The following is a 20,086-nucleotide window of genomic DNA, read 5'->3' on the forward strand; positions in this document are numbered from 1 at the left end:
CACTCACTCCTGTTTTAAAATGATCAAAAGTTGGCTTGGGCCTTCTCCTCAGCATGATTTCTAGTTAGGCAGTGTGCAGACAAGACCAAAAATTTCTATTCAATAAGCTCATAATAATATCATATTCCCCTGCAGGCTCAGTCATGACAAAAACCCATCCAATGGTGAATAATGAAAGTGCTATAAACTTATCTTGCTTAATAGAAAACAGGAACTCCAACCCACTTGCCAGGCTCAAACCCCCATAGTCTGCCTCCATCCAGGAAAAATCATTGGGAATGAAAAAGAACTTCTATTGGCTGGGCAGGCCCAACCACCAGTAATTAGGACCCCTTCATCTCCAGGGGAATGTTCCAAAATTTGACATTATGGCCTCCATGCTCCAGATACTCCCAGTTCTTTTGGTGAAATCTAGACAGAGGGGACCATTTCCATCCCCTTCTGATCCTTGAAGCACCTGTGAATACATCATTGCTTCCTGAGGAGGGAGAAGAAGTAGAAGAGGAAAAGGAAAATCCCTTGATGGAACTAGACTCAATTTTATATTTTTAAGGGAAAAGATAGGCTTGGGGGGAGGGAGAATATAGGAAAGCTAAAGTTGCCTGGATTCTGGGTTCTAATCCTTAACCTGCTCCTTATTAACTGGTTGTCATTAGTCATAGACACTTCACCTCTTGACCTTAGTTTCCTCATCTGTAAAATAAAGAAACCGATTCTCAGTATTGTTGGGTTTCTTCCTAATCCTAAATTGCCTTGACTTCTACGTAACACACAAATATGTATGGAAATCATGGAATGTCATATATGTTTATGCTTAATCTATATACACATATGCCTTCATATTTGAGTTTTAATGAATTCAGACTTTAATCCTCAAGGAAGTTAATTTACTTGTTTTTAGAGCTCCTGTCTTAGAGTCCAACCCAATTGATTGGTGACTGAGTGTGTACAAAGTAGCTTATCCAGTGTAAATTTAAATCTCTTCTTATCATTTCCTTCCTTCCTTCCTTCTTTCCTTCCTTCCTTCTCTCTCCTCTTCTTTTTCCTCTTCCTCCTCCTCTTCTTTTTTCTCTTCCTCCTTTCTCCTCACTCCCCCTTTCTCTCTCTCTCTCTCTCTCTCTCTCTCTCTCTCTCTCTCTCTCTCTCTTTCTTTCACTATCCATTCACCCACCTATTCATCTTCATTCTACCCTCCCCAACTGTCTTCCCAAAGGAAAAAACTCTCTTTTGTACCAAAAAAACTATATTTAAGAAAAATATATTTACATATGGGTCATGTCTGAAAATATGTCCTATTGTACATTTTTTATCACCTCTGTGCCAAAAGATAAGAAGCAAATTCAGTAATCATTCTTTCAGAGTTGTGAACAGTCATTACATTGATCAATGGTTTTGTATTTCAAAGCTGTTTTTATTTATAATTTGTCATCATTGTATAATGATTCTTCTGAATAATTCTTCTGACTCTAATTACTTCACTCTGTCAGTTCATATAGGACTTTTTAGGTTTCTCTGATTTCATATACTTTACCATCTTATGGAAAACTCTATTATAGCAGGTTTAGAGATCATAATATATTTAACCATTATCCAATTAATAACTGCTTACCTTGTTACTAGTTCTTTGCTAGGCCCAAAAGTTCTTCTATACATCTTTTTGTACATATGTATATTTCCTTTTTTCTCTTTGATCTCTAATGTACAAACTGGGGGAAAATATTCATTTTAATAATTCTTTGGGTATAGCTCCAAAATGCTTCATAAGAAGGTTGGGTCACTTTGCAGTTCTCTCAATAATGCATTAGTGTGTCTATTCTTCCAAGCTCTTATGATAATTGTTATTTCCTTTTCATGAGAAGTAGAATTTCAGATTTGTTTATATTATATTACTAAGAATTTAGAGGTTTTTTTACATAGTTATTGAAGTTCAGATAGTTTTGAAAGCTTTTTCTTTCTTCTTTAAAGAACTACCCATTCATATTCTTCGGGGATTTTTGCCTTCATCCTTCTATAAGGTCTCTTTGACATATTTATTTGGCAAAATTATTGGCAAATCACTCTTGTTCTCATATGTTTATATATCTCAGATATCATATCTTTACCTAAGAAATTTGCTTCAAAGTTTTTTTCCAGTTCACTCCTTACTTCTAATTCAATCTGTATTGATTTTGTTTGTGCAAAACCTTTTCAATTGAATGTAATCAAAATTATTCATTTTATGCTAATATTCATCTCTATCATTCAGAAGGAAGAAGCAAGAAGGGGTATGAGGTGTCAGCAGCAATCCTTCAGAGCCTCTATCCTTGGATTCAGCAAACATCTAACTTCACTAGTTCTGTTTACTCATTCTCATTGAGTGTGAGATAACCACCTCCCCCACATCTGGGCAGCTTTTCTTGATGCTGCTGAAGGCTAAAGGTTTATAGAATGAAAATGGTGCTGTTTGAATAGTTTCCCATCTCTGCTGGAATAGACAAGATGATCCTAGGGGAATCTTGAATGAGATTGGGTCATAGATGTTTCCAGAAAAGGGAAGGGTGGCAGTTTTAAGCAAGGAGAGGGAATGAATGCAAAGCAGAGGCAAGTTAGCCCAGAAAGGATTTTTTTAGGACTATCACAGATTCTAAAGTAGACAGGCAGAGAATTCCCTGAGTTGCATGACCCCGTTCAAGTTTCAGTTTCACACCTGCCCCAACTGTATGGTTTCTGCTCCAAGAACTTGTCTGAGAAGACAAGCGGCTGGTTTCAGATCACCAATGTCAGCTGGTTCTCATAGGCTAAGTCACAATGTTGGAGGTGGGGGGGAAGAGGAGAGGCTCATCAGTTGATGAGAATATACCCCAGCTGCATTATCTCAGCTGCTACCTTTCATCCCCTGTAGGGCCTGCCTGTTTGCACCTTCTTGGTCCCAGAGAGTTTGACACCTGACTCCACTGACCATTCTTTCATGGTGGGCATGGGTTTTGCTGAGTACACATGGTGCTAGTTACATCTGCATGTTGGCACAGGAGCTTTTTCCCTGTTGTCAGCCACAGTGTTTGCAGAGCTGACACAGAACATTTGCTCATTTCCAGTTTCATAACCCTATTGTCCATTATTTCTCAAAAATTACTGTCAGTGGTGCTGAGATCACACCTGCAAATTTCTTCCCCAACCCTGGGGTGTAATTCATCTGGCTTTCAAGAAACTGAACTCATTTCAAGCAGCTAGATGCTCTGTGACTATTAGCTCACCTTTCTGGAGTTAGAAATCGCTCTCTTCAGTTGCCTGTTGAATGACTTCTAGTTTGATGATAATTTTTATTGCTGGAGAAAACAGAAGCAACCTCCTCTATTTTCCATCCTTCCACCTCTATTCAATTTCTGACTAGAGAAATTCATATACAAAATATTTCCTCCAACTATAAATTATTTCTTCTTCAGTCAGTCATAACAGTTCTGTTTGGATCCCTCCTTTGCATTCTTTTAATCTGTTCTGTAGTTGTATGTGTATTGGCTTAGGTCTAAGGGCAAAATTTCTGCCTTCATACTTCTATGAGATCTCTTTCAGTTATAGATTTATGATCCTATGAACTTTATTATCTCTTGGCACCTAGAATATGTACTAGGAGTTTGATTATTTTGTTTGTTGAATAGTTTGCAAACTTATACATGGTTAATACCCAGTAAACAATTGTTCATTTGAAAGTAATCTTAGAATTGAGAATTTCCTTCTGTACATGTACAGCTGGATGCTGCTATGGTGCCTTAAAATCAAAATAGAATTCATATTTTCCCTAATCCCATTCATCCTCTTAACTTTCCTATTTCTATTAAGGGTAGCTACCATCCTTCCACTCTCCCACGTTCACAATCTTGGAATAATCTTTGACACTTCATTTTCCTCTCATTCTCTTCCCTCTAAACCCCAATCACCAATATTAAATCAATTTCCAAGTCTTGACAATACTATTTACAATATTTCTCATATCTGCCATTCTCCCACTTGGAGTATACCCAAATACTTATCACTTCTTGCACAGATAATTGTAATAGTTTCCCAATTCATGTATCTACCTTCCATCTTTCTCCTTTCCAGTCTGTATTTTTTGCAGCTGCCAAGTTATTATTCCTAAAGCACAGGTTTGCTTTACCATTTCCCTGCTCAAGAAACTTTAGGGGGTCCTTATTGCTTCCAGAATAAAATACAGAAACCCTTCTCTTGTGCTTCATAATCTATCCCTAGCCCTGTCTTTCCAAATGGGAAATAACCCCTTTCATCCTCTTTACATTTCAGCCAAATTGATCCACTCCATATATACGTGTGTGTGTGTGTGTGTGTGTGTAGCTGTAGATTTATACAATGCTCTCTCTCTCTCTCTCTATATATATATATATGTATATATTATATATATATGGCACATATATGTGTATATATTTAATGTGCATGTAAATATCTATGTACATACACATACATATATTTTATACACACATATTCCACCTCCAATTTCACTGGCCTTGCCTGGGCTGTTTTCACCAAAACTGAAATATATTTTTTCTTCTCACTTCTTCCTCTAAAAATCCTTAGATTTTCTTAGAACTCAGAAAAAACACCATCTTTTTACATGAGGCTTGATCCTGATTCTCTCCCCTACTCCCAAAATTCAAAATTTTTATTTATTTACTTTCTATTTATGTGTTGCATATACTAAGGTGTGACATTGGGCAAGTCACTTAACCTTGATTGCCTCACATCCAAAGTCATCTCCAGTCATCCTGATTCATACCTGACCACTGGACCCAGATGAGTCCAGAGGAGAAAGTGAGGCTGGTGACTCAGTACATCATATCACTCACTTCATGGCATCACCTACCATATGTCATGACTTCTTAGAGAACAAAGGATAATTAACAATAACAACAACTAATATTTGCACATGTTCTTTCCCATATACAATATAAGCTCATTGGTACCAGTTTCATTTTTAACTTTCTTCCCAAATCACCAAGCACAGTGGTGGTTCTCAATAGATGATTATCAAATGGAATTGCATTCAACAGAATCCAGAAGAAAGAAGACAGGATTTGGAGTCAAAGAACCCAATGTCAGATCATGACTTTGTTATCTATTACTTTTATGTGACCTTGGACAAGTTTCTTTGGTTCTTTAGGGCCCCCATTACCTAGAAAATGGAGGAATTGGTTGAGATGGGCTTGAAGTCTCTTTCCTATTCTAAACGCCTCCTTTCTAATTGTTAATCCAAAATGGTTTGTTATGTGGAATTAAAGGAGTTGAAAAGTGTATATGATGTAGCATCTACAATACACCTGAGTGGTTTTGTGTCATTTACAGGAAGCTATTAAGTCTTTCAAGGCAACATCTTCCCTAAAGAATTGACTAGGGGCGACTAGGTGGTGCAGTGGATAGAGCACTGGCCCCGGAGTCAGGAGTACCTGGAGTTCAAATCCAGCCTCAGACACTTAATAATTACCTAGCTGTGTGGCCTTAACCCCATTTGCCTTGCAAAAACCTAAAAACCCCCCAAAAGAATTAATTAGACAAAACAGTCTATAGAACATCAGGAAGCTGGAGATACATTTCACTAATGAGTATTAATAAGCAATAGACTAGAGGTAGCCTTGCTTGGGAGCATTTTTATGATTGATCTTTCTGCCATGTGATCTTGGACCAATTACTTAACCACTTTGGACCCCAGTTTCTTCATCTATGAAATGAAAGGATTTGATTAGCTAACCTATGATCTATGGTATCATGATCCTACTAGGAGCCAGAAATAAGAATTGGAAGTTTACATGTGCTCTCAAGGCAGGGACCTTATAGTATGGTGGTCATACCTTTTAAAAAAATCTTTAGTCTTTTGACGGGGAGTTTTGTGAATAGGGAGTGTTGGTTGTAGCAAGGGAGGGCTTCCTCAGCAGGAACCTGGATGACTAGAAGATTTAAAAAAAAAAGGAAACAAAATTATGCTAGACCCTTAGAAGAGATGTGTGGGCCATGGTTTGAGGAATGCTGGTAAATGTTGAACAACCTTCTCTTCACAGAGAAAATGATTACACTATCTTCTTTTAAATTTAATCTGCATTAGTAAAAATTTCTTGAATCACTTTCTTAATTCTAGACTATCAACAAGACAACAAAGCAAGTTCTGATTTATAGCATTTACTGATTGATTTCCAAGTTTTCAATGCTCACACTGAAAATGTAATAATTGTCTCTTGGGATAGTCCAGGCTAACTCCAGCATATCACTGGCCACAGTACAGTCATATAGACTTTCATTCAATCACAATCACATGCACTTATTGCTGGCAGAAAGGGGAATTGGGAGCAATGGATCATGTGTGTTTAGGACTGTACAATTTAAGCCCTGAGGAAATGGGAAGAGGGAGCTTTGTGGACATTATGTTCTTATTTCCTCAAGGCCCTTAGCTATGACAGCCTTAGATGAACAGGGGAAAGAAGAAAAGAGAATAAGAAACTGTTATTCAAAAATGGGGGAGAGGTATGCAACTAGAGATGCTTGGTGGCCCAGTGAACAGATCATGAATTCAGGAAGGTCTGAATTCAAATTTAGCCTCAGACACTAGCAAAATGACCTTGCACAAATCACTTAATCTCTGTTTTCCTCCATTTCTATGGAAAATGGGACTAGTAAGAACATCTACCTCCCAGAGTTGTTGTGAGGATTGAATCAGATAATAATTACAAAGTGTTTATAAGGTACAGTGCTTGGGACATATGTTAGCTAGATTATTATCATTATTATTGTAGGCACTATATAAATGTCAGTTATTATTTATTATTATTATTATTGTTATTATAAGCACTTTATAAATGTTGGCTATTATTAAATAGGTAATACATGGAAGTATAGATTTGGGGAGATAAAAAGGAATCTATAGATAGTTGAATCCCTACTCTCCCCACTTTCAATTTCCAAGGGACAGAAGTGAGAACTGAAGACAGTGAAGTGACTTGCCCAAAGCCACTTAGTAAATTATGATAAAAGCCAGGAATCAAACCAAGATCTCCTTAGACCCAACTCAGTTACACTTGGATTTTCCATACTTAATGTACTCCTATTAAAAATTCATGGACACGATTGCTGTACTAATAGAGACAGAGTAGATAGTGGCTAGAGAACTGGATTAGAAACTAGAAGGATCAGGTTTCTCCTCTGATACACACTGTCATGGTGATCCTGGGCAAGTTTGTTTACTCTTCTGGGGCTAGAGGTGTCAAACCCATGTCTGGTTGGCTATAAGTGGCCACAAATGTCAGGAGGATAATAGGAACTGGATTAAAATGTCATTGGGAAATGTTTAACAAAAATTTTAAAAAGTGATTTAACATAGATAATGCCTATTTATGGTTTTTTAAATCAGTTTGAAGCCCCAGTGGTATCAGAGTTTGCTGTCATTGTCACCTTAGGCCATTTTCTAAGTATGTAACTTGGAGCTGGCCTGCATTGATAGAGGGCTCTACCAACTTCTCTTTAAGTTCTGTATATCAGTGTTCCATCTGCAGGTCCCATCTGTATCCTCAGTCCCCTAATGTAATGGAACAGATCCTTCTTTCTGAAATATCCCTATACTTCTCTCTGAAGGCATTTTTCACTCACCAAATAATGGGGAGATACTTTGTGTAAAAGAAGAATTTGCAAATGTTTTCACGGTTTATAGCCTTACCACTAATCAAATTCTATAGAAGTGCTACGTGGCTTAGGATAGCAGGTCTCCATTATGGGAAGACCTTCTATCTCTGAACTTTTGTGAGTATTTAAATTTTCAGCCTTAATGTTGCATAGATAGAGGTTTTCGCCTTTAATTTAAAATATTTCAGTATTTTAATTATGCCTAGTAAAAATGAAGTGAATGTTCTTTATATGGGCCATTACTTACATTAGTAAAAAAGCACTGGGTTAAAATGTAAATCACATACTTTGCACTATCTTGTTTCTAGACCTGATCAATTACATTTTTCCATTAACTTCTCTCGATGGTCTATGAATTTTAAACATACACTGAATTGTATCACCCTCTCCTCTTATGGTGGGATAGAAATTTGAATGGATACCTAACTAATTTCATGCCAAACCATGGATCGTTAGTAAAACTGTCTATCATCAGGAGCCAGCAGGTGGCACAGGGTCTCACTGGCAAGTGGGACAATGATGGAGAGGAGTAGATCAGGGGATTGAACTAGGAGTCAGGAAGATCCGGGTCCCTATTTCATCTCAGATACTGACTAGTTGCATGACCCTTATTAGTTGTGTGGTCAAATTAGCTAACCTGGTTGTTCCTCAGTTAACTCATCCATGAAATGGACTAAAGTTGCCTCAAAGATGCCATCCTATTCTAAATCGATTATTCTCTAATGATCCTATGATCAATAGATTACTTGCTCCTTGCCTGCTCTTTTGCCCACATTATGAGCAATGCTTAAAATGCTTTTCTTGAGCAATTTTAGGGAGTCTGTGATGGAGAATGCCATCTGTATTTAGAGAAAGAACTGTGCAGTTTAAATGAAGACCAAAGATTATTATCTTAAATTTTTAAAAGTTGTCTTATATAGTACATAATTTTGCTCTCTCTAATGTTTACTTTCTTCTTTTTGGATCTGTTTCTTCTCTCAACATATTCAATTTTGATCTACAAATATCATGGAAGCAATTGTTTAGATTATATCAGATTGCCTTCTGTTGGGGGATGGGGGGAGGGTGAAAAAATTATAAACAAAACCTTGCCAAAATGATAGAAACAACTATTATATGTAATTGGAAAACAAATAAAATACTTATATAATTTTTAAAAATGCCTTTCCTGATTTTCACCCTCCACCTTAATTCTCTTCTATCTATAGCCTATGAGATTTCCATTCAATTAAAAAAAAAGCAATTAATAAAGGCTTACTTTGTCTCAGCACTTTGGGAAACACTAGAGATTGCAAGACAAAAAAGTAAGGTACCACCTGCTTTCAGGAGGCTTAAGTTTTGCTAGGGAAATATGAACATCACCAATATAAATATTGATGTAAATATAAAATGCAAACATTTTATATTCTCTTTAGAGAAGAGGGTTGTGTGGGGAGGGAATTAACAATTCCACAATTTCTTTCATGAAGTCACTTTATACACACACACACACACACACACACATATATATATATATATATGTATATATATATGCATATATATACATATATATATATATACACATATTAGTCACTGATGAATGAGTTTAGTTAGATTATCCTTTTTCATAACGACTTCAACATGAAGGTAGAGTAGTCCCAGGGTTTCAGGATTTATGTGTAACTAGATATGGTAGGAAGGAGGAGGTGAAGACAGTTTGACTGCTATGGAGTTTGAATGTTTGAACCTTGATCCATTGGCTGCCCTGAAAGACTAGGAAATTTCCTAGAAAGACACAGGGAAGTTACCTGCCATGAACATTGAGTATCTAGAGGTTTAATATTTTCATTAATTACTTGGATAAAGACATACATAGAATATGCTTAACTGACTTATGGATAAAACTAAGGATAATGGACTTGGAGTCCAAAAAAAATTCATGAATTCAGACATTATGTAGCCCTGTGATGCTGGTCTGATCTTTAAAGTTTCAATTTCTTGTCTGTCAAATGGAATGAGGAAGTATGGGAAGGGAATAAGCATTTCTATAGAGCCTCCTATATGCTTGGTAGTAAATTAAGATAAAGGAGGAGAGGGAAATAGATGACTTTTTCAGATCCCTTCCAGTTTTAAATGGCTAATCTTATTAGCCTGTTGTTGACAGAATACAGTTCAAAAAAGAACTTTGGGTCAAATTGAGTAAAATTTAATTTAATAGGGATGAATGTAAAGAATTACATTACTTAGTGGGCAAGTCACTTAACAACCACTGCCTTGCAAAAACCAAAAAAAAAAAAAAAAAGAATTACATTAGGGTTCAAGAAGTAAATTTCAAGTTAGAGATGGGGAGGTATGGTTAGAAGACAGTGTCTCTGAAAAAGACTGAGGTTTTTGTGGACACAAGTTTAGTATAACTCCATCAAATGATGTCAGTTCAGAAAGCTAGTGACATTAGGTTGCATAAAGAAAGGTTTATCTTCCAGAACAAAGGAGGGAACAGTTCATTTGTATTTGCCCTGGTTAGAAGACATCTAAAGTATTGTGTTCTGTTTGGGGTAAAACTGTTCAAAGACTAGAGATTAATAAATTGAAGAATATCCAATGGAGGGCAATTAGAATGGTGATAAACTTGATGACATGATATGAGTATCATTTGGAGAAATTGAGAGTGTTTATTCTGGAGAAGAAAAGACTTTAAAAGGCATGAAGTTGTCTTCAAGAATTAGAAAACTAACTTGGAAAGGGGATTGGATTTATTCTGTTTGGCTGCAGTGGGCAGAACTAGGAGCATTGGGTGGAAGTGGCAAGAGTCAAATTTATGTTTGAAGTCAGGAAGAGTTGCTTATCAGTTTGAGGAGAGAAGCATATGCAGTCTTGGGAGGTACTATTCAAGCAAATGCTAGATGACTACTTATCAGATATAAAATTGCATGTAGCAACATTTTTTAGCATATTATATAACAATATTATAATATATTATATATGATTTTATTTCAATATAATTGGTTCCTTTTGTAATCTCATGTGGTTTTATGTTATGCATTTAAAACATTATCCTGGGAACGTATCTGTAGATTTCGCTAAACACTGCCAAAGAGATCCATGACACAAAAAGCTAAGGACCTCTATTTTATAGGAAAGTTTTGTCCAACTATATATTAAGCTAGATAGACTTTTGAGTTTTCTGCTAATTCAAATTCCAATTGTGTTTCCCAATGATTGCAAAGATGTCCTGGTCAGATTCCAAAAAAAAAAAGAATTCCTATTAAGGCTACTTTCCGTAGTTGATGTATTAATTTCATTAAGTTCTGAGATACTTTTGAATCAGAAATGAAACCTTGAAGTAGGCCAATTTTCTCAGGAAAAATTTTTCAGGATAATTTAAGACAGTGAGAGTATAGTAGGGGTGGGGTGTACAAAGCTGTAGGTTTAGTCAAGATTGCCTGGGTTTGAATATACTTATACTTTCATATACTTATGATTCATATAACTCTGGAAAAGTCACTCTATCTGGACTTGGTTCCCTGATTTGTAAAATAAAGTAGTTGATCTTAGTGTCCTCTAAGATCCCTTACAGTTTATGCTCTTCTGACGCAAAATAAAGGCTTAGAAGTTTGTAGAGACCATAAATTAAAGACAAAGCTGATAGCTAGTCTGTTGGTGCTCATTTTTGCCTTTTCTACAATGTCTGATTAAGATTTAGTTTAATAACTCTGTTTTGTCATTTCTATGTCAATGCCTTTAAACAAGACCTTTTCTAAAGGCCTAACAGATTTTTTTTTAGGCAACATTAGTAAAAGCATTCATCAGTTAGACCCAAGGTTATGGGATCATAGCAGTAGGACTTCAGAGGCTATTTCATCCTCATTTTATAGATGAGTAAACTGAGATGCTAGAGAGTCTCAGTGATTTGCCGGAAGGCATATGGTGGTAAGTGACAGTGGTGGTCCTTTGACCCCAAATTCAGCAAGCTTTTCATCATCCTCTGCTTCTTTTGCCAGGACTGCCATCTTGTAAACTCACTGTATAGGTAGGTCATTAATAGGTGAGTATGACTTGGGTTGCCAAACTAGAGAGGACAGATCCCTGAGAAGAAAGCTTCATTGGAATTCATAAACTGGTATTTGCCTCTTCATGAAGGAATCCAGTTCCATTTTTATCTCTCTGCTGAGGGGCTCATAGATTGTTAGGTGTTTGGAGAACTGTCTGCCTCTTGCCTGTTTGGGAATGCTTTTAAGAGGTTCCAGAAACTGCTGTTTGTTGATAAATCAGAATAATCAGAGAGAAGTGTTTTAGTGAAACTGTGTAAAAGTAGGAACAAGGCCTTCTGCATCGGTACCAGCTGTCCCCTCTCTAAGGAGCATGCATAGTAGATTTCAGTACTTCTCAGACATCTGCTCTCATAGCCATATAAAACAGTCTTTCTGTCAGCAAAAATGCTGGCAAAAAAGAGCTTACATTATTTCAGGAATCACATTCCCAGGCCTGGTGTGTATAGTCTCCTCCATAGTTATGGGTACAGAAAAGTCATATAATATTCTCCTGAACATTAGCCCATGACCTAACTCTCAAGTAACCATTTTCAGTTCAGTCCTAGAAAACAAACAGCAAAACTGAGAATAGGACATGCAGCCCAGGGCTGTCATTCAAGATTCCTTCAACAGTAGCTAAGGATTAAGCCTCAACTCTGTGGTAGAGATGTACCCTAGCTGTCTCCTCCAAGGCAGGGTCTAAACCACATAGCCACAGTTAAAAGTCCATGCCCCTTGGATCTCTGCCATGAATGCTCTCTTGTCCAGACCATTCCAGTGGCCTCACCTAGGATCCCTCCTCCTGACAATTTTCTAAACCTTTTACCATTTTGAGATTGAACCCAGATCTTGCAGTTTAGTTCAAGCTGTTTGTCAGCTTTCACTTGAACCCAGAAACCATTGTTGTCATTTGAACTCTTTACCATTTGACGATTGAAACCAGACCCCCGTGTGGGTCTTCCAAGCTTTTTAATGACAAGAGATTGAACCCAGACCTCACTCCTGTCATCCAAACTTCTTACCATTTGAGGATTAAACCCATTCCCAAATGTCACCCAAGCTCTGTGCCATTTGGGGACCAAACTCCACTTCTTAGGACTTTTATCTATGTTCTTTTCAAGTGTCTCGATTTAACCCATGCTGCTTGTTTGTTATCAAAGCATTATATATCAATTGGAGATTGATTCCACACTACAAGGCTGGGAGCCAAGCTCTTTAGCAGTTAGATATTGAACCCAGACTTCATGGTTGTCTTCCAAGTTCCATGCCAGCTGGGAATTGAGCCCACATCCTGTGGCTGTCTTCCAGCCCCCTTATTGGTGGGGGAGAAACCCCCAAGACCCTAAACTACTCTTTAGGTATTCCAGAGTGAGGGACAAAACCTACCCGTGGTCATTACACAAGTTTTTTACCAGCTGTGGATTGAACCCAGCTGTCAGAAATCAGGAGGGAAGATTGACTGAAGGCCTAACTTTTCTCCTTCAGCTGCTAAAGATCTTGAATGATGATATTAGTAACCCCTAGAGCAAGATCGCCTGTTATCTGTTGGAGAATAATTTCAGATCTCCCAGCTGTCATCCAGCTGCTTGCCAGCTGGGTATAAAATTCAGGTTCTTATTAATACACTCTATCAGCCCATTACTTTATTAGCTTGGATGTGCAAGCCAAGTTTCCTTAACTATTGTTTGGTTATATTATTATACAGGATGGAGCTCATTCCCCTGGCCTGATGCAAAAAAAAAAAAAAAATCCAGAAACTGTTTTGTGATGGTATAGCAACCAAGTCTGTCTGCCAGTGCATTTCTCTTTTGCATAGTGGACCACCAATGCTGCACCTTGCCTTAGGGACCACACCCAGCAAGCCCCGAATGTGGGGTTTTTCCTCAACTACTCATTCCTCATACAAGTTACAGGAAAGCCTGGCATGGTTCTCTTTGCAAGAAAAAAACTGTTTTGTCCACCTCCTCATCTCCAACAAACCAGTAGGTCAGATTGGCAGATCAGGTGAGTTCTTGAACCACTAATCTGCCAGAATTCCGTTTGCCTCTTTTTTTTCAACCAAAGTATTTACAAATGTACTGATTTATAGTGAAATGCATAGGGATGGAGAATGAAAAGCAAACAGTCTGGATTTTAACATCTGGAGCAGACAGAATTAAAACCTAAGGACTTGTTACTGTAACAATTACTTACTGAGTCTGGGAAACTTTTAAACCTAAATCTGGGGAAACATTTTTCAAGAATGCTTTAATATAAAAATAACTTAGAAAAATCTGCATGGACTATTCTGCATCAAATTGAATTTCATGTCAGCTATTTGAGTTGACTCTTCTCTAGGGTTGAAATGTGCATGTTTGCCTTAGACTGTGGGGTGTTGGCAATTCAGAACCTCTTAAACGAATGAAGGCTATATGGTTTCTCTTTTTGGCTAAAAGAAGCTGAAATCCTCATAGTCTGTAATATCTAACTAGGATCTTCTCTCCTATCTGCCCAGGCACCTTTCCAAAAAGGTGGGTCTTACTTAATGACCAGTGTAGTCATTGTTACTTCTTTCCCTGGTCTTTCTGGGAGTTGTAGTAGCTGAAGTCAAGTGACCTATGACCTGTCATCAGCAGATCTCTTTAAATGTTTACATTCTGGGAAGTCAATAGGGGAAAAAAAGCCAGAGAATAGTCATACAACTTTTGAGATTCCCAGAGGGGTTGGGGCAAGAAGGGGGAAAAACAAAAAACAACTATGTGATCCAGGAGGCATCTTTTGCTTCATCCCTTTCTTTCCTTCTACAAATCTTGCAATAGTCAGTAGCTAGTAACCCTCCCCCAACCCATCCATTCCTTTTACTCATTCTTGTTGTCTGGCCAACCTTCCTCATTGACCGTCTCAAGCTTTCCTATGCTCTCACATATTCTGCATATTTTTTCCCTTTCTCCCTCTCTCAAGCTACCAAGATGCAGGTTGATTTCTTCAGTGTTAGCATTTCAAATTGAAATTTTATACAACAGGATAAAATGAATGGGAGCAAAGTTTCCCAAAGGGAGTAGAGACTGAATATTAATATAAATCCCCATCAGTAATGATGTTGCAATGAATCTTCTACAAGTGCTTTGCTATTCTCCTAATCTTGGAAAGTAAAATTGTGTTCCATGGTTTCTTTGAGAGCCACAAGGATCCTAGAGATTGTTTTTCATGGTAGTCCATTGGATAAGACAAAGACATTTCCTGTTATGGCAACAGCAGCAACATCAATAACATTATAAATTAACAGGCATTTATTAAGAGCCTTTCATGTGATTAGCACTGTGGAGACCGAGTAAACTAAAACAATCTGTATACCCTCATGGAGCTTACATTCCATTGGAGAAGACAACATATATAAAAACTAGTAAACAGAATATGCTTGATATTGGAGGAGACAGTATATATATATATATATATATATTGGAGGAGACAGTATATATATATATATATATATATATATATATACACACATATATACATATATTACATATACATATATTTAAATTAGTAAGCACATGATACTTTTTTTTTGTTTTTTTTTTAGGTTTTTGCAAGGCAAACAGGGGTTAAGTGGCTTGCCCAAGGCCACACAGCTAGGTAATTATTAAGTGTCTGAGACCAGATTTGAACCCAGGTACTCCTGACTCCAGGGCCAGTGCTTTATCCACCACACCACCTAGCCACCCCTAACACATAATACTTTTTAATACACATTGAATTTTGCTAGTGTAGATAAATTCCAAGTGAGAAATTTCTGTTATCAATGAAGATTAGAGCATGATGGGACCTGCTTTAGGCTTATGAGCCAAGCAACTACAAGCCAGGGCTTGACTTACTGTTTTGCTGAGAAAAACAAGAAAATGTTAAAATGCAGATTAAATGTAAAAGCATGTGGACATATATCATTTTTTTCTCTGAGAACTAGATTTTTAGTAAGCATTTACCAGCCCTCTCCTGATGAGCACCTTGTCTGTAATTTAGTTTTAGATAATAATGAATGGAGAAACTAAGAAGTTAAATAGATAGGCCCTGAGTCACAGAGCCAATATAGATCAAAGGTTAGAACCTGAATCTATGGCATTCTGATTTGGAGGCAAGCTCTTTCTGTATGATGCCATGCCACTTCTTCTACAAGTTATATACTAAATTAATACAATTTAATTTTTGGGAAAAGGGCCCTAGGATCTGACAGCATCTGGGAAAAGCTTCATGTTTAAGGTGATGCTTAAATTGAGAATTAAAAAAACCCCAATGGATTCTAAGTATTAGAGTGGTGAGGAAGGGAATACATTTGAGGAATTGAAAAAAGATTGGGAGTGTCAGGTATGAGGACTTGAAAGAAGGTCAATTTGCCTGGGCCATAGAGTGACTCTAGGGGACCAATGTAGAATGACAATGGCAAAGTAGATAAAAATACTAGCATTTATCTGGGTTTGCTAGCATCTGTTAAAGTCTTAGTTCAGTCCCACACCATGGAAGGCAATTGACTTTGGATTCTCAGAGAGTAGCAGAGAGCAAGCATTGGACAAAGGTTTCAGATATAAGTCTGGTAGAGGCATCTGTCCTCCTGGTCGAGCCTAGCTAGTTTGGCTGGCAATATTCTTTTTCCTTTATGGAAACTCCAAGACTGTTTGCATAGATGGGCTGTGATCTAGCCTGGCAGGAGGGAAACCCAGATGGGCAAAACCTTGAATTGTGGAATTTGGAAGTATTTGTGGTCACAAATAACATCCCTGCCATGCTTTTATTAGATACTAGCAACAAAATACAAAGGAAGAGGTTATCATCTCCATTTTATTTATGAGGAAACTGAGACTTTGCCTTATCCAGAGTTATACAACTAACTGAGGCAAACAAGGTTAAGTAACTTGCCTAGAGTCACACAGTAAGTATATGAGGCCAGATTTGAACTCAGAAAGATGAGTTTTCCTGACTACTGGCCCAGTTATCTTTGACACATAGAATTTATGATTGGTATGTGAGCAACTTGCAATAAAAACAGTCAGCTTGCTTAATTCTGCCTGCATGGACTCCATGAGACCTGCTCTATAAAGGAAGCCAAATGCCTATATCTACTGTGTCACCTAACTGCCCCACCATGTGACAATAGCTAAACTTAAATCCAAGTCTACTGCTTTGTTGAAATGAAGCCAGTTGGTGTCTTGAAATAAGTACCTGTCAATGTATAGGGAGCAAAGGAAATCATTTTCCTTATTTCATAGTGAGTTTATCAGAGAACTCTCCAAATGGCACTTTATTCCACAGGCATAGAATTCAAGTATAATATGTAATAAGATATTTTCCTAAATCAGAGCTCTAACCATTACACTTTCCTACTCTATAAACTCCAAAGTCTGATACCAATACCTCTCTTGGTCATTTAAAGTTCTTTATAACTTGACTTTGGGGTTTTTTTTATCCATTATTCCCTTCATGCACTCTATAGCCCAGCCAAAAATGACCTTCTTGTTCCTTAAATGTGAAATTCTTATCCTATTTCGTTGTAACTTTCTATAGACTCTCCCCATGTCCAGAATGAACTCCATACTCACTTCCATATCTTAGAATCTCTTTGTTTCAAAATTCTGTTCACATCTCCACTATCTACCTGAAACTTTTCCTAATCTCTTAGCTGCCAATGCCTTCCTTACATATTATATCATATTTGGGTTTTCCTTATGTTTAGATTGTTTGTGTGTGTGTGTGTGTGTGTGTGTGTTCATACACACCACTTTGTCAGTCCTGGGAAAATATAATCTCCTTGAGGTTAAGAACTGATTCATTTTGGCCTTCTGTCTTTGACACATAGAATTTATGACTATGTGAGCAACTTTCAATAAAAGCAATCAGCTTGCTCAGTTCTGCCTGCATGGACTCCACATGAGACCTGCTCTACAAGGGAAGCCAAATGCCTTCTCATCATCAGTAGAGACTATGAGGTAGGGTTAACTACAGCTAGCTTCTACTAAGTGGGAAGAACCAATTGCTCAATCTTTATTGTGAACATTTTGGGGAACAGGCAAACAGTACAAAAACAAGGCTTTTATCCGTCTTAATGAATATTAAACTTTAAAGGTATGGTGAGTAAATTTTTGGAGAGCTGATTGTTAATTATTTACCATTACACTGCTACTATTAGATGGTCTAGAAAATGTGTTTGTTGTATTGACTTACAGATAATTCCTGGTAAGTAGATCAGGAGAGTATTCTAGATATAAGCTCATGGGAGATGAAATAATTAAATGAGATAAATAACTTCATTTAATCTATCACATCACATTTTTTCAAAAATTTTTTAAACTTTTAAAAAAGTTATTTATGTTTGTTTATTCATTCATTCATTTGTTTGTTTGTTTGTTTTGCCTTCTCTTGGTTCCCCTTTTCCTCCCCCTCCCCCTTTTCCCCTTTTAATACTTGAAAGGTAAGATAAGTTTCTTAACTGAGTGTATGTATGTTAACTTTAAGTCAAATCTGATAAAGTAAGATTTGTTTTGTTTTGCAAGGCAATGGGGTTAAGTGACTTGCCCAAGGCCACATAGCTAGGTAATTATTAAGTGTCTGAGGTCTGATTTGAACTCAGGTACTCCTGATCCCAGGGCAGGTGCTCTATCCACTTCGCCACCTAGCCACCCCTATCATGTCAATTTTGATGTCTAATTAACTTTTTTTCTGTTTAACAGATTTAGGTTCTTCATTCCACACTGCACTCACTGTGTTGCTATATCACCTATAGATTTCTGTAGTGGAAAGAACAATGGCATGAGAACCAGAAGCCTAGGTTTGAGATCTAACTCTGTCATTAACTAGTTATGTTCTTCAGTAAGGTATTTTCCCTCACTAAGGCTCAATTTTTTTCTCTGTAAAATAAGTAGTTTGAACCTTCTGATTCTCTAAGATCCTTTCTGGTTTTGATATTCTAATGTTGCCATCTAGGCTGCCTTCAGAGAGGCTTTTCATCTGTGAATGCTGCAACAATGACCACCTATACTCTGACCCAATCAGACCAAATAGTAGGTCCAGTGAATGAATTGTAAAACAGAGAAACAAAATAGGATAAAGGTTTGAATGTCAGAATGAATAACTGTATTCTTTCTGTTATAGTTTTGGGATTTGGGGCTATAATTATGTGAGAATCTAATGGTTTTGATCTATTAATAGCTTGTCTAAGACCCTCAGAAGCAGAAAAAGATTAATCACTGTGACTAGGAATCATTTCTTGAGTAAATAGATTTAGGAGGTCTAAAGAGACAATTGTTTCAGGCAAAGTTTCTTTCCTTATTGTTCTTTCCTGGGCAATTTAAATTTTCTTCTCCAGGGGAGTAAGAGTATGCTTATTGACCTGGAAGCAGGTGGGTAGCTCATGGATAGAGCATTGAGCCTGTAGTCAGGAAGATAAATTCAAATTCAGCCTCAGACATTTACTAGCTATATGATCCTAGACAAGTCACTTAACCCTGTTGACCTCAGTCCCTCATCTGTAAAATGAGTTGGAAAAAGAAATGGTGAACCAATCCAGTTTCTTTGCTAAGGAAATCCCAAATGGGCTCAAAAAAAGAATTGGATATGATTGATAAACAACTGAACATAAGAGAAGTTTTCTATAGAGCCCAGCTCCTAGGACAATTTGATGTCCACATTCCAAAGGTGAAAGGGCAGAGAAATGGTTCCATCTTACTTTTAGTTTCCTTTATATAACCAGTCTTTCCAGACAGCATCAACTGCTGGTTATATACATAATAAATATAATCGAATTGCAACTCCTTTAGATTGGGTTGATGAATCAATGCTTAGTGTTCTCTATTTTAAATACTGTTACATTAAAGACCTTATCTTTTTCTTAGAGGCCCCAGTCAAAAGCATCAAATAACAATATAAGGCAACATATGATAAGTACCAAAGGATTGATAATCCACAATCATTTATTTAAATACCTACTATATGCTGACATACTAAGGATTGATTGGAGCTAGAAAGACAAAAATTAAAATCCCTATTCGCAAGAAACTTGTAGGTGATCAATAGATTATAATGTATACATATTTAAATATATAGAAGAAAGCATATTCAGAATAAATATAAGGTAGATAAACACAGTAGAGCTCAGAAGACCTTGGCAGTTTCCAATCAGGGTTTCCCATAGAAAGTGGTGCTTGAGATGATCTTAAAGAATATGGGATTCTTGGCACAGTGTATAGAGCACCGGCCCTGGAGTCAGGAGTACCTGAGTTCAAATTCGACCTCAGATAATAATTACCTAGTTGTGTGACCTTGGGCAAGCCACTTAACCCCATTGCCTTGGAAAAAACAAAACAAAAACAAAAACAAAAAACCTAAAAGTAGAACAAAAAAAAGAATATGGGATTCTATGAGGCAGAGATTAGAAGGAAAGGATTTCTCCAAAAAAT

General features: G+C 37.1%; 1 protein-coding gene and 1 long non-coding RNA gene across 2 annotated transcripts in view; one reads left to right on the forward strand and one right to left on the reverse strand.

The window, feature by feature from the left end:
- Window positions 1-20,086, forward strand: part of HPSE2 (heparanase 2 (inactive)) — a 740,263-nt gene that overhangs the window by 342,543 nt on the left and 377,634 nt on the right. The window lies entirely within an intron of this gene.
- LOC141521064 (uncharacterized) overlaps window positions 1-20,086 on the reverse strand; it is a 174,735-nt gene that overhangs the window by 11,692 nt on the left and 142,957 nt on the right. The window lies entirely within an intron of this gene.

The sequence above is a fragment of the Macrotis lagotis genome, chromosome 4 (genome assembly GCF_037893015.1).
Source record: "Macrotis lagotis isolate mMagLag1 chromosome 4, bilby.v1.9.chrom.fasta, whole genome shotgun sequence".
In the NCBI taxonomy this organism is placed as follows: Eukaryota; Metazoa; Chordata; class Mammalia; order Peramelemorphia; family Peramelidae; genus Macrotis; species Macrotis lagotis.